Consider the following 12135-nt stretch of genomic DNA (forward strand, 5'->3'; position numbering starts at 1 on the left):
ATCCATGTAGATGGGGTGGCTGATTGTAGTTCCATTCTTGAGTTGTTATCCATAGCCAGTCTTGTTGATCATTTGGCTGCGGGGTTTCAGACCTATGCAGAACAGCAGTGGGGACAGGTTGTATGCTTGGTATATGCCACATTTGATGGAGACTTGTGCAATTGGCATCAAGGGTGGCTTTCCACAGCCTCATTGAGTTTGCAATGAAGGTTCACGGGTGGTTTTCCACAGCCTCATTGAGTTTGCAATATCTCCCGGGACTCTGCCACCTGCTGGATGTGGCCCCCCGGGGCGATCCTCTGTGCCTCTCAAGGGGGGCGGGGGCCTTTCTGGTTGCAGTCTCCTTGGGGTTCCTGTGTTCTGGGGCAGCGCCTGGATCTCTGGGACTAGGAGCTCCCCCCGTCTCCTACACATCTTTGGGGGGGCAGATCTGTGGTCCCTCACACTCTCTATTGGATACTCCTATAGATAAACCTTACATAAACAAGCATGTGTACACACACAGGTGCTCACATGGTGCTCTCAAAAGTATGGGCTTGGGCACGTTCAACACATGTCTTAAGGCTGTCGTTGCCACTAATGCACTATGATTTATTATCGTGTGATTGTTCAGTGAAACAATGTTGATTTTATATTTCATCATCAGGTTGACACAGTGATAGCTTGCTCCTGATGTATTGTTGTATGTCCCATTTTTTTCTATTCTTTCTCTTTCTGCAGGTCTAGAAGCAGACTCTTGATCATTATTGTTCATTTTTGTGGAACCTCACCCCCTTCCCCCCTCTCTTCCCACCTTTTGTCTTTTCCTTTCTCTTTCACCTCTGACTCCGTGTCTGGTCGGAATTACAAAGCATTTAAAAACATTAATAATAAAGTTTTAAGTATCAGGCGTGACATTAAAAGCAGACGCTTTGATGCTCCACCTGAGAGTAAATCTGTAAGGCTTGTTACCAGCATTCAGACATCAATTCTGTTTGCTTCACAGCCAGACAGGACACGGTTTAAAAAGAAAAAGAAAAAAAACAGTTTATTCATCTGGCTTTCTCTCGTGTATCTCTTTAGGCAGCTGGCCAAAGCTTGGAGCCTTTATTTGGCAGTTTCCAGTGCTTTGGGTATGGGTTTCTGGCTGTAGCTCTTGGGTCCTGGTTTTCTCATGTAGGGTTAGCATACATATTTATTTTGGGTTCTTTTTAAGCTAAATATACTACACTACATTTCACCAATAAGATGTGAATTTCTTAATAAATATGGAAATACAGTCTGATTGGTCTTAGAATGTTTAACCAGAAGATTTAGAATTCTTTGTTCATTTGGAGAGGTGTGGTTGGGAGGAACGGCCCCCCGATCTGAATTCGAGTGGTGTTTTGTTATTGAACTTCTGTGCCAGTCATGGATTGTCCATAATGAACACCATGTTCAGACATAAAGGTGTACATGTATGTGCTATTGGCACCAGGATACTTTAGGCCGCAGCTCAATGATCAACTTTGTTGTTGTTTCATCTGACCTGCGGCAGCATGTCTTGGACACTCGGGTGAAGAGAGGGATGGAGCTGTCAACTGACCACTACCTGGTGGTGAGTTGGCTCAGATGGTGGCGGAGGTTGCTGGTCAGACCAGGCAGGCCCAAACGTATTGCAAGGGTCTGCTGAGAATGTCTGGCAGAGTCTCCTGTCAGAAGGAGCTTCAATTCCCACCTCCGACAGAACTTCCAAAATGTTCCGGGGGACACGGGGGATATTGAGTCTGAATGGACCCTGTTCCGTGCCTCCATTGTTGAGGCAGTCAACCGGAGCTGTGGTCGCAGGATCGTCAGTGCCTGTCGTGGTGGCAACCCCCGAACCAGCTGGTGGACACCAGTGGTTAGGGATGCTGTCAAGCTGAAGAAAGAGTCTTATCTGGTCTTTTTGGCCTGTGGGCACCCATCCGGCACCTCAGGTGGGGAAATCAGTGCACTACCAACACTATCTTAGTGGGGACGGTGTGCTGCTGACCTCTACTCAGGACATTGTGGATCGATGGGCAGAATACTTAGAAGACCTCCTCAATCCCACTGACACACCTTCCAGTGAGGAAGCAGAGTCTGGGGACTTAATGTTGGCCTCTCAAATGTCTGGTGCTGAGGTCACTGAGGTGGTTAAAAAGCTCCGCTAGGCTAGGAGTAGACCCGCTGCTCCTCCACATCGAGAGGAGCCAGTTGAGGTGGCTCGGGCATCTGGTCAGGATGCCTCCTGGACGCCTCCCTGGTGAGGTTTTCCGGGCACGTCCAACCGGGAGGAGACCTAAAGGTAGACCCAGGACACGTTGGAGGGACTATGTCTCTCACATGGCCAGGGAATGCCTTGGGATTCCCCCGGATGAGCTGGCCCAAGTGGCTGAGGAGAGAGAAGTCTGGGCCTCTCGCCTTAGGCTACTGCCCCCACGACCCGACTCCGGATAAGCGGATGAAAATGGAGGGATGGATGTTTATTTAGGGATCGTAAGACACTTCGTATTAATTCACAGAGAGTCAAGTTTATAAAAAGTAAGAAATTTATTTTCTAAACAATTAAAAACATGACAATTAGGAAACACTTTATGTGATGGATGAATCTAAGTAGATGGAATGTGAGGTGTGATGATGTGTGAATGTGATGTTATCAGAACCTTTATATCTGGAGAAACTGAGTTCTGAGTGGGAGTGATTTTGGTCTACTATAAACTATAATAGATGGTTTACAAAACCACATCAGATGCAATCTGTCGAGTCTACATACCCTTATTGGAGACTCTATTTTGGATCCGAGATGTTGGGGACTCCGTGGACCCCAATGGAACTGAAGTCCATAGAGAAACCGCAGTATGACCAGGTCAGTCCAGTGTCGTCTCCAGGTCACGACAAACAGGTGGACTTGTTTTGCATCTATGGAAGGACTCTTAGGGTGTCGGAGCTGTGTCAGCTTTGTTCTGAAGGAACTGTTTGCGGTATCAGCTCTAGCATGCAACAGGTTTTGACAGCTTGTCAAAAGATGCGATGAGAAAAGAGGCTTCCTCCGATGGCCAGTCAGAGTTTGGCTCAACTGAATCACTCAGGAAGTGATTCTGTTTAAATAGTGGCCATATTTTGGTTTACTGACAAATCAGTACTTGCCATTTATAGGGGATTTGCCAGCAAACCTCAGATACACACCTACCTCAGTTATGAAGTTGCTGATTTTATGTTGGGCACATGTCCACCTGCTGTCCATCAAAGCCACCTACATTCGGGGGGTCCTGAATGTAGCAGCGGACATCCTGTCGAGAGGGGGACCCCGCGACTCTGACTGGCGTCTGCATCCCGCACTGATATCACAGATCTGGATGAGGTTCGGGGAACCCTCTGTGGATCTGTTCGCGACTCGCGAAAACGCACAGTGTCGCCTGTGGTTTTCCCTTAGTCCCCGGGACCATCCCCCGCTCGGAGCGGACGCCTTCTCGCACCAGCCCTGGCGGATGTCCTATCGTTTCTGCAGATACTGATGGACAGGGGCCTCGCATTCAGCACTATTAAAACATATCCTGTCACCAAGGTTTTGGAGATAGATCTGTTTTCAATCATCCACTCACAAAGCCTGTTTGTGCACTACAGAGATTCTTCCCTTGGGCAAGCGCTGTCGACCCAGCGTCTTTCACACTGGCTGTGTGATGCCATTTCACTCGCTTACATCATCAGGGCAGGATCCTCCTGAGATACTCAGGGCTCACTCAGCCAGAGGGATTTCCTCTTCTATGGCGCTCCACAGTGGTGTGTCGATGGAGGACATTTGCCAGGCTGCTTCATGGGCTTCACCCTGTTCCTTTACTTGTTATTATTTACGAGATGTGGCTTCAGGATCCATCACTCGTTCAGTGCTTGGACCTCAGCAGACTGAGTGAAGGCATTATGGCACCACATCAGCCTTGCTTGAATGAGTTTCATCCTCTTGTGGATGATAATTTTAGTGGGGCCCCACTCTCCTCTCTGGTTGCCTCAGCCTTTTAAGCCCTGGGCTGCGGCTGAGCATCCCTCACTAAAAGGAGACATGTTGGGTGTGTCCATTGGTTGAGCTAACCAGTGTGGCGTAAACCCGTCCAGCTGCACATTATTCCAATAGCAGCTCGCTTAAGGGCTAAGAGTAGACTCATAGAATGTTGGTTACGTATTGTAACCCCAGATTCTATGAGTCTAGTCGCAGCTCTTAAGCCACTGGCCCCACTGGTTCTGTTAGGACTAAGAGCCATCGGAGGCGAACAGTGGGGTCGTTCCACTTATATAACCCACAAGGGGTGCCCACGTGGTGGGCATACATTTAAGCTCTTCATGATTGGCTGATGCTGAGATCACCCTTCCAATAGCAGCTCGCTTAAGGGCTGCGACTAGACTCATAGAATCTGGGGTTACAATACGTAACCAACGTTATCTATGCTGTCCTCTGTGTCCACTTTCCTTGACATTTGTTTGTGTTAGTATAATGGGATGACTGTTTTTTGTCTCTGTCACATGACTTGTAAATACTCTCTGTATGTTTCCACTACTTTGTGTCTAACATCAACCTGCCGGAGGGTCTGCAGATGGAAATTAGCCCAAGGCTATAATCTGGCATATTTACATTTATTGAAATGTTCATTAATATGTATTGCCCCTCTTCCAAAAAAAAAAAAAAATTAATAATATATATATATATATATATATATATATATATATATATATATATATATATATATATATATATATATTTATTTTACAACACCGTGAAGTGTTTCCACTTTGTCACTGACAATTCCCAGAACACTGTACAACTTCAGAATTCCCTGACAGCGTTTTCATGATGATGCAGGGACTTTCCCCTTTAATTTACTCATCCAACTCATTTTTGTTTCTGTCCATGTTGTCAAATGTGGTGGATGTGCATTGCAAATTGATTTTCAGTTTTATTAAATCTTAAATTCTAACACTTCTATGATTGTTTGTTAATACTGTACATGAGAGGAAATGGCTACATCAGTTCTTCTGTTAACATCTTTGCTTCTCATTTGTTTAGAAAGTTTCATGATGTAATTTTTTAACACGTTTTGAGTCTGTTTTTTTCCACTGAGAAAAAATATTTACAAATTGTTTAGGACAACTAGTCTTTCTAGGAAGTAAATCTGAACAAGTTCATCTAAAGGTCAAGATGTTCCAATGCTCAGAGACTTTATAAAATCTCCCAAGAGCAACATTTCCAATTCCACAAGCTTCAGTGAGCATGTTAAATGTTAAAGTTCATGTTAGTACAATTTAAAAAAATAGAGAGGGAGAGAGAGAGACTGAACAAGTACAGCTGGCCTGAAAAGGTTGTCAGGAGGAAGCTCCCACCCTCAAAGAAAAACAATTTAGAATTGTAAATCTGGATCTAAAAAAATCTAAATACCATTGAACAACACCATCTAAGCAGATGAGCCAAGTGGAGCCATGATTAAATAAAAATAAATACATAAAGTAAAAATGGATCTGTACAAACACAGTACCAACTCTAAATGCTTAGGGCCACAGGTATGAGGATCAGAGCTTTTATATTTTTAAAGAACTTGGTCAACTTGAAGTTAATGAGTACTGTAGTAGAAGAAATGTGTAAACACCCTTGGTGAGAAGATTAAATGTCTTTAATTGTCCTTGTTTACAAGGGAGAACATGCAGAGATCAAACAATGTCTTGACATGAGTTTGTTCTGTGTCTTCTGTAAGAACGTGAGCCAACTCTTTATGGGATTCATGTGTAGAGAGGCATTTAAAAAGGGGGACTGCAGGGTGTGTTCCAACTACAGGAGGATCACACTCCTGAGCCTTCCTGGTAAGGTCTATTCAGGGGTTCTGGAGAGGAAGGTTCGTCGGATTGTCGAACCTCAGATTCAGGAGGAGCAATGTGTTTTTTTGTCCTGGCCTTGGAACACTGGAACAGCTCTATAACCTTAGGGGGATCCTGGAGGGTGCGTGGGAATTTGCCCAACCAATCTACATGTGTTTTGTGGATTTGGAGTAGGCATTTGACCGTGTCCCTCGGGGGGCCCTGTGGGGGGTACTCCGGGAGTATGGGGTACCAGGCCCTCTGATACAGGCTGTTAGGTCCCTGGATGGCCGGTGTCAGAGCTTGGTCCGCATTGCCGGCAGTAAGTCGGGCTCGTTCCCAGTAAGAGTTGGACTCCACCAAGGTTGCCCTTTGTCACTGATTCTGTTCATAGCCTTTATGGACAGGATTTCTAGGCACAGCCAAGGTGTGGAGGACATCCGTTTTGGTGGCCTGAGGATCAAGTCTCTGCTTTTTGCAGATGATGTGGTCCTGTTGGCTTCATCAGAACGTGATCTTCAGATTTTGCTGGAGCAGTTTGCAGCCAAGTGTGAAGCAGCTGGGATGAGAATCAGATCCTCTAAATCTGAGATCATGGTCTTGATTCGGAAAAGGGTAGAATGCCTTCTCCGGGTCAGGGATGAGATCCTGCCCCAAGTGGAGGCGTTCAAAAATCTCAGGGTCTTGTTCACGAGGGAGGGGAAACTGGAGCGTGAGATCGATAGGCGGATTGGTGGTGCATCTGCAGTGATGCGGGCATTGTACTGGTCTGTCGTGGTGAAAAGAGAGCTGAGTCAGAAGGCGAAGCTCTCGATTTACCGGTCGATCTACGTTCCTACCCTCACCTATGGTCATGAGCTTTGGGTAGTGACAGAACGAGATCACGGATACAAGCGGCCGAAATGAGTTTTCTCCGCCGAGTGGCTGGGCTCTCCCTTAGAGATAGGGTGAGAAGCTCAGTCAACTGGGAGGGGCTCGGAGTAGACTCGCCGCTCCTCCACATCGAGAGGAGCCAGTTGAGGTGGCTCGGGCATCTGGTCAGGATGCCTCCTGGATGCCTCCCTGGTGAGGTTTTCCGGGCACGTCCAACCGGTAGGAGGCCTAAAGGTAGACCCAGGACACATTGGAAGGACTATGTCTCTCACCTGGCTAGGGAACGCCTTGGGATTCCCCTGGAGGAGCTGGCCCAAGTGGCTAGGGAGAGGGAAGTCTGGGCCTCTCGACTTAAGCTACTTCCCTCACGACCCGACTCTGTATAAGCGGATGAAAATGGATGGATGTATAGATGTGTAGAGAGGCTGGCCACAATGGTTATCTTCTCTTGGAGAACTTGTAACAGTAGCTCAGACCAGGTTGGTAAAGAACCAACCTCACAGTTCTGGGGCAGTCATTGTATAAACATGAACAAAATAATCATTCTGTTACAGTAGATGGACATCTCTGTATACAACATTCTCAAAGTCCAATCTTGATACTCCTGTATTATGATTATTTTGGTCAATATTGTAATAGGGTATTCTACAGTTGACGTCACCGCGCAAGGTAGTTTTTTAACCGTCAGGTTACTATTTGTGTCCCTACTATTTACATACCATCCACCTCTGATCAAAAGCCTTTTACGTGCACGTTTGGGTGGACTTGCTGTTTGACTGACACGTTCAGCTGGATTCCTCCGTTAACACCGCTGCTACTCCTGGATAACTTCATGTCTGTGAGTGTCCCTAGGATCAGCTGGTCATTGTCAGGTGTAGGACCTTTCCTTTCGTGAAAATGTAAGGAACAAATGTACATGCTTGTCTTGATCTGCTCCACAGTTAAAATCCGCTCTTCCACACATGAACTACCACCGCTTAGCATTTTCTGTCTTAAGCTCAGCCTGTCTCCCTTTCCATTTGTTTCATGTGGTTGCAAACATTACCCAGCTTTGGAAAAGGGATAAACAGTCTCCTCCGAGATCTGATCTGGGTATCTAGAGTCTGATTAGCACTTCCCCCAGCTGCAGAGCTTAGTTAATTGCTGCTTGAACATCTTTAAGAGACAATAAAACAACTTCAGCCAGATCAGAGCAACTCAGACCCATACTAAGCAATAATAAATGCCCACTTGCTTGTATGACACTGCATCCCAGAGTGCTTTGTGACTTAAAGTCACAATCTGTTTTAGCTACTGTAAATGATAAAAGATAAATGACGCGCACTTGTATAGCGCCTCTCAGAGTATGGACTCCAAAGCGCTTTACACTACAGTGTATCATTCATCCATTCACACACACATTTACACACTGATGGTGAAGAACTACAATGTAGCCACAGCTGCCCTGGGGTGCACTGACAGAGGCAGAGGCAAGGCTGCCGAGCACAGGTACCACCGGTCACGCCGACCACCACCAGCAGGCAAGGTGGGTTAAGTGTCTTGCCTAAGGACACAACAGCATAATTCTCTGTCCGGAGCCAGGATCAAACCTGCAAGCTTCCGATTACTGGACAACCTGCTCAACTTGTTGAGCTACTGCTGCCCCGTAGAAAACCCTATTCTGATTACTTACTGAGCTGTGAAGCAGAATTCCCATTTTGAAGAGCCTGCTGCCACTGACACCTGTTGATGTAAGTTAGGATAGTGTTTTGAGCTGTCCCAGCAAACATTCAGACATTTAATAGCTGTTGAAACGTCAAACCGACACATCCTGTCATGGTTAAAAAATAGTTCTAAAATGAAAGTTGAACCAACGTTTTTTCTGGTCGTGACATAAACGTCTTTCAGCGCGTCTCTTTTGGACATTTAATAATGAAACTTTAGGCTTTTTATTACTGTTAATGCAAAAAAGAAAATTTCTTTAATGTAAAAAAATTATAACTGGAATTAAAAAAAATAAAAAGATTTCTGCATGCTTTTGGAGATGAATTCTCACGTCCCAGCCTGGATTCAAACTCAGGTCCTCGGCATGTAAGGCGGATACCCTACCAGTGTCTCTTTGACATGTGTAGGTTGTCGCCCAGTGGAGTTATATCTGATTCACAGCATGCTCTATGCTGAACTCTATGCTGAACTGCATTTCACTAATTGTCAAAATAACGTAACCCCAGATAGCTGTAAATATAAATGTATCTGAATGGATTCTTAGGAAATGTTCAGTTACATTTGTTTTACCAGTTTAAGCTGTCCTACAGCGACAGGTTTTGGTCATGGACACGACGTTGCCATGGGACCAATATGTGCTGGGATGCTTTATATTGAACTACACATAACTAATTGTCAAAATAACAATTATATTCAAAGATTCAAAGTCATTTATTGTCCTGTTCTCCACATGTGCAGGACATACAGAGAAATGAAATTCAGTTTCAGCACACACAATTCAAAGATCAGACATACGTGGGTAAGACATAACAAGAATTGGTTACTGCGGTCATTCGCAACATGAGTCGCGCTACCTTAGTAGTTAGATTAAAAGGGTGTTACATGAGTGAAGTTCAGGGAGGGAGAAAAAAAAGGCATTCACAGGGTTACACCAGCAGGGTGTAGCACTCCAATGCAAAAAAACACCCGACATGGAAGCACAGACAGCACGTATACAACATCAGAGTCCGATGGGGAGGTGGGGGTGGGCGGGATCCTGAAGCCTCCAATGGGAGCTGCCACTGCGGCGCATCGACCAGCTGCAGACCAACAGGTGGGAGGGAGGTCATGAGGAGCATAGAGAGCAGTGAGTCCTTCAGCTTGATGACCTCGGTGGAGACCACAATCTGAAGGCGGGGGGTGGGGGTGTGGGGGGTGTGGATAGAGATTCACAGCATTTGTCAGCATTCCTTCCAGCGTGGGGGTTTTGCATGCAACTCCAAGGCTGCTTATGGCGTCAGATTCGATAACAGAAACTTTGTTTGGGTCAGACAGAGATAGATTTTTCTCTCTGCCTTAAGTCTGTATTGATCATTCAAGTCCTCCAGTGAAGCCAATTCAGTGATTAAACATCTCCACACCGTCCGGTGACCCTTTCCGAGATGTTATCAATCCTGCGCGCTAACACCGGTAACGCAGCTAAGACATTGTCCAGCTTGCGATTCACCTCGAGCAACGTCCCAGTCTGTGAGGTATCCACACGGACGGTGCCGTCCATGGATGCGGGTCGCCCTCCAATCGCTCCCGTCATCCCAATTTTACGGAAAGCCAGATATCCTCCCACTCCAATCAGAAGAAATCCAACGATCATCAGGCCAAATATCCACGTATCTTCGACGTCCTCAATGGACAGCTGAGAGAGACAGATGATATTCCACTTCTTCCAGGAATCAAACATATATCCCGCTGCATGTGTCCCCTGAGGACAAGCGTGAGCCCCCTACATTTAACTGTAGACGCGTACAAAAATATCTGAATAGATTTTTAGTCAAATTTATGTTACCTTTTTTTTATTTTCTTTTTTTTTTAACCAATTTAAGCCATCCTACTAAGACCATTTTTGGCCGTGGACACCACGTTGCCATCGGGCCAATAATTAGTGGATGCTATACACGTAACTAGTTGTCAAAATAGCAATTATACATGCAAGTGTTGACATGTAAAATAGATCTGAATGGATATTTATGGAATTTTCTGCTACCTATGTTTTAACAAATTTAAGATGTCCGACCGTGACCATTTTTGACTGTGGACACCGCATTGCCATCGTGACAATGTTTGCTGGGGTGGTTCTCAATAGGTGGCCCGCAAGTCTCCCCTTTCTGGCCGTCGGTAATTCTCCAACCTAAGAAGTTGTTTAGTACTTCTGCCTTTTAACTTTATAAAAAAAACTATGACACGTTTTAAAGGAGCATGGGGCAGGATGAAGAAACGAAACTCATTAGCGACGCACTTGGCGCTGTGAGTAACTGCAGCCCGGCACGAGAGCGCGCACAAACTCTTCACTAGAAAAAAAAAGTTACAGTGATGTACGGCCAGAGCGCGGCTCGAACAAGGCACCGTGTCGAGCGATGAAGTAAGTAACATTGTTACTTTAGTCTAATATTTGTAAAATTCCATGACAACATTAGCATTTTAATTTAGCCATGACACTCGTGATGTAAAGCAAGTGCTCCTTCCTATGAAATATTCATAAGCCAGTTTTGTGACTGTCGAGCAAGACAGTAACATGATGCTACTTTATCAGCATAAAGCTTTGTGGCTGCAGGTGATTTCTGATGTTTTTAGACCAATTACAGTTATTATTTTGCACTAAGCTTACTAACAAGCTAATGTTATTGTTTATACATCATGTAAGAACATCCAATTTCAAGTCACTGACATCATTTGTGAAACCAATTTCATTACAGGACAGGCATCACAACAATGTAAATAAGAACATAAATATCAATGTTTAGTTCAAAAATGCATCAAAATAAAATCATAATATCAACAAGACCTACAGGGTAATAGTCATTTTTCCATTACTGTCATTGATTTTCAGGAATTCACATTGGAAGGAGTGATGGAAGACAGTTCAGATGGAGTGTGCCCGAGCCTGCCACAGACTTTGATGTGTCGTGGGAAAGTTTGAGACCAGGGGCTAAAGGAAAGGGGAGAGGAAAAGATCACTCCGAGGGTCGGGGAAGGACACGCTCAAGGGGTGAGGGCAGCAGGTTGAGGTCCAGAGCTCCTTCAAGGGGACCAGGGCGCCGGGGTAGGCAGCGAACAGCTTTCAGAGAAGAGGACCGAGACCGGCTTGCACAGCTGAGAGCTGCCAGTATAGCTGAGATGCAGGTTGGTTGTAGCCATTTGTGTAAAAAAATAAAATAAAATAATAGATGCCAAAAACAAAAACATCTCTCACTGGAGATATGAATCTAGTCATGTAAACATATGCTCTTTAATTTCTAGACAGCTTTACAACACCTGAGCCAGGAGGAGAGAGATTATATTCTCGAGAGAGTGGTGACCCGTCTTCCAGGGGTGATCCTGGATATCCTGGAGTTTCGGCAAGAGATGCCAGGACACCATCTTCCTGACTGAGGGCACCCTAACCCAAAAATCCTAACCATTTATCTACAACTACAGTAGTTCCAAAACAGCACAATACCTCAAAATAACTTCAGCTGAAGACAGCATTTTCACCCAAAAATAAACAAACAGTTTGTGCAATATATTTATTTTTATTTATGTACAAAAAAGTTCTGTTATTTGCATTTGTACATAGTATTTTTTCTTAATTTCTAATAAATCTGTGTCCATGAAAGAAGTCATTCCTGTCTTTTGATGCTTCACGTAGCTGGGGCCTTTATGGAGAGAGAACAGCAGCATTAGATCATACATAGATTACATGAGAATGCAGTTCTGGAAACTCTC

The sequence above is a fragment of the Nothobranchius furzeri genome, chromosome 11 (genome assembly GCF_043380555.1).
Source record: "Nothobranchius furzeri strain GRZ-AD chromosome 11, NfurGRZ-RIMD1, whole genome shotgun sequence".
Lineage (NCBI taxonomy): Eukaryota > Metazoa > Chordata > Actinopteri > Cyprinodontiformes > Nothobranchiidae > Nothobranchius > Nothobranchius furzeri.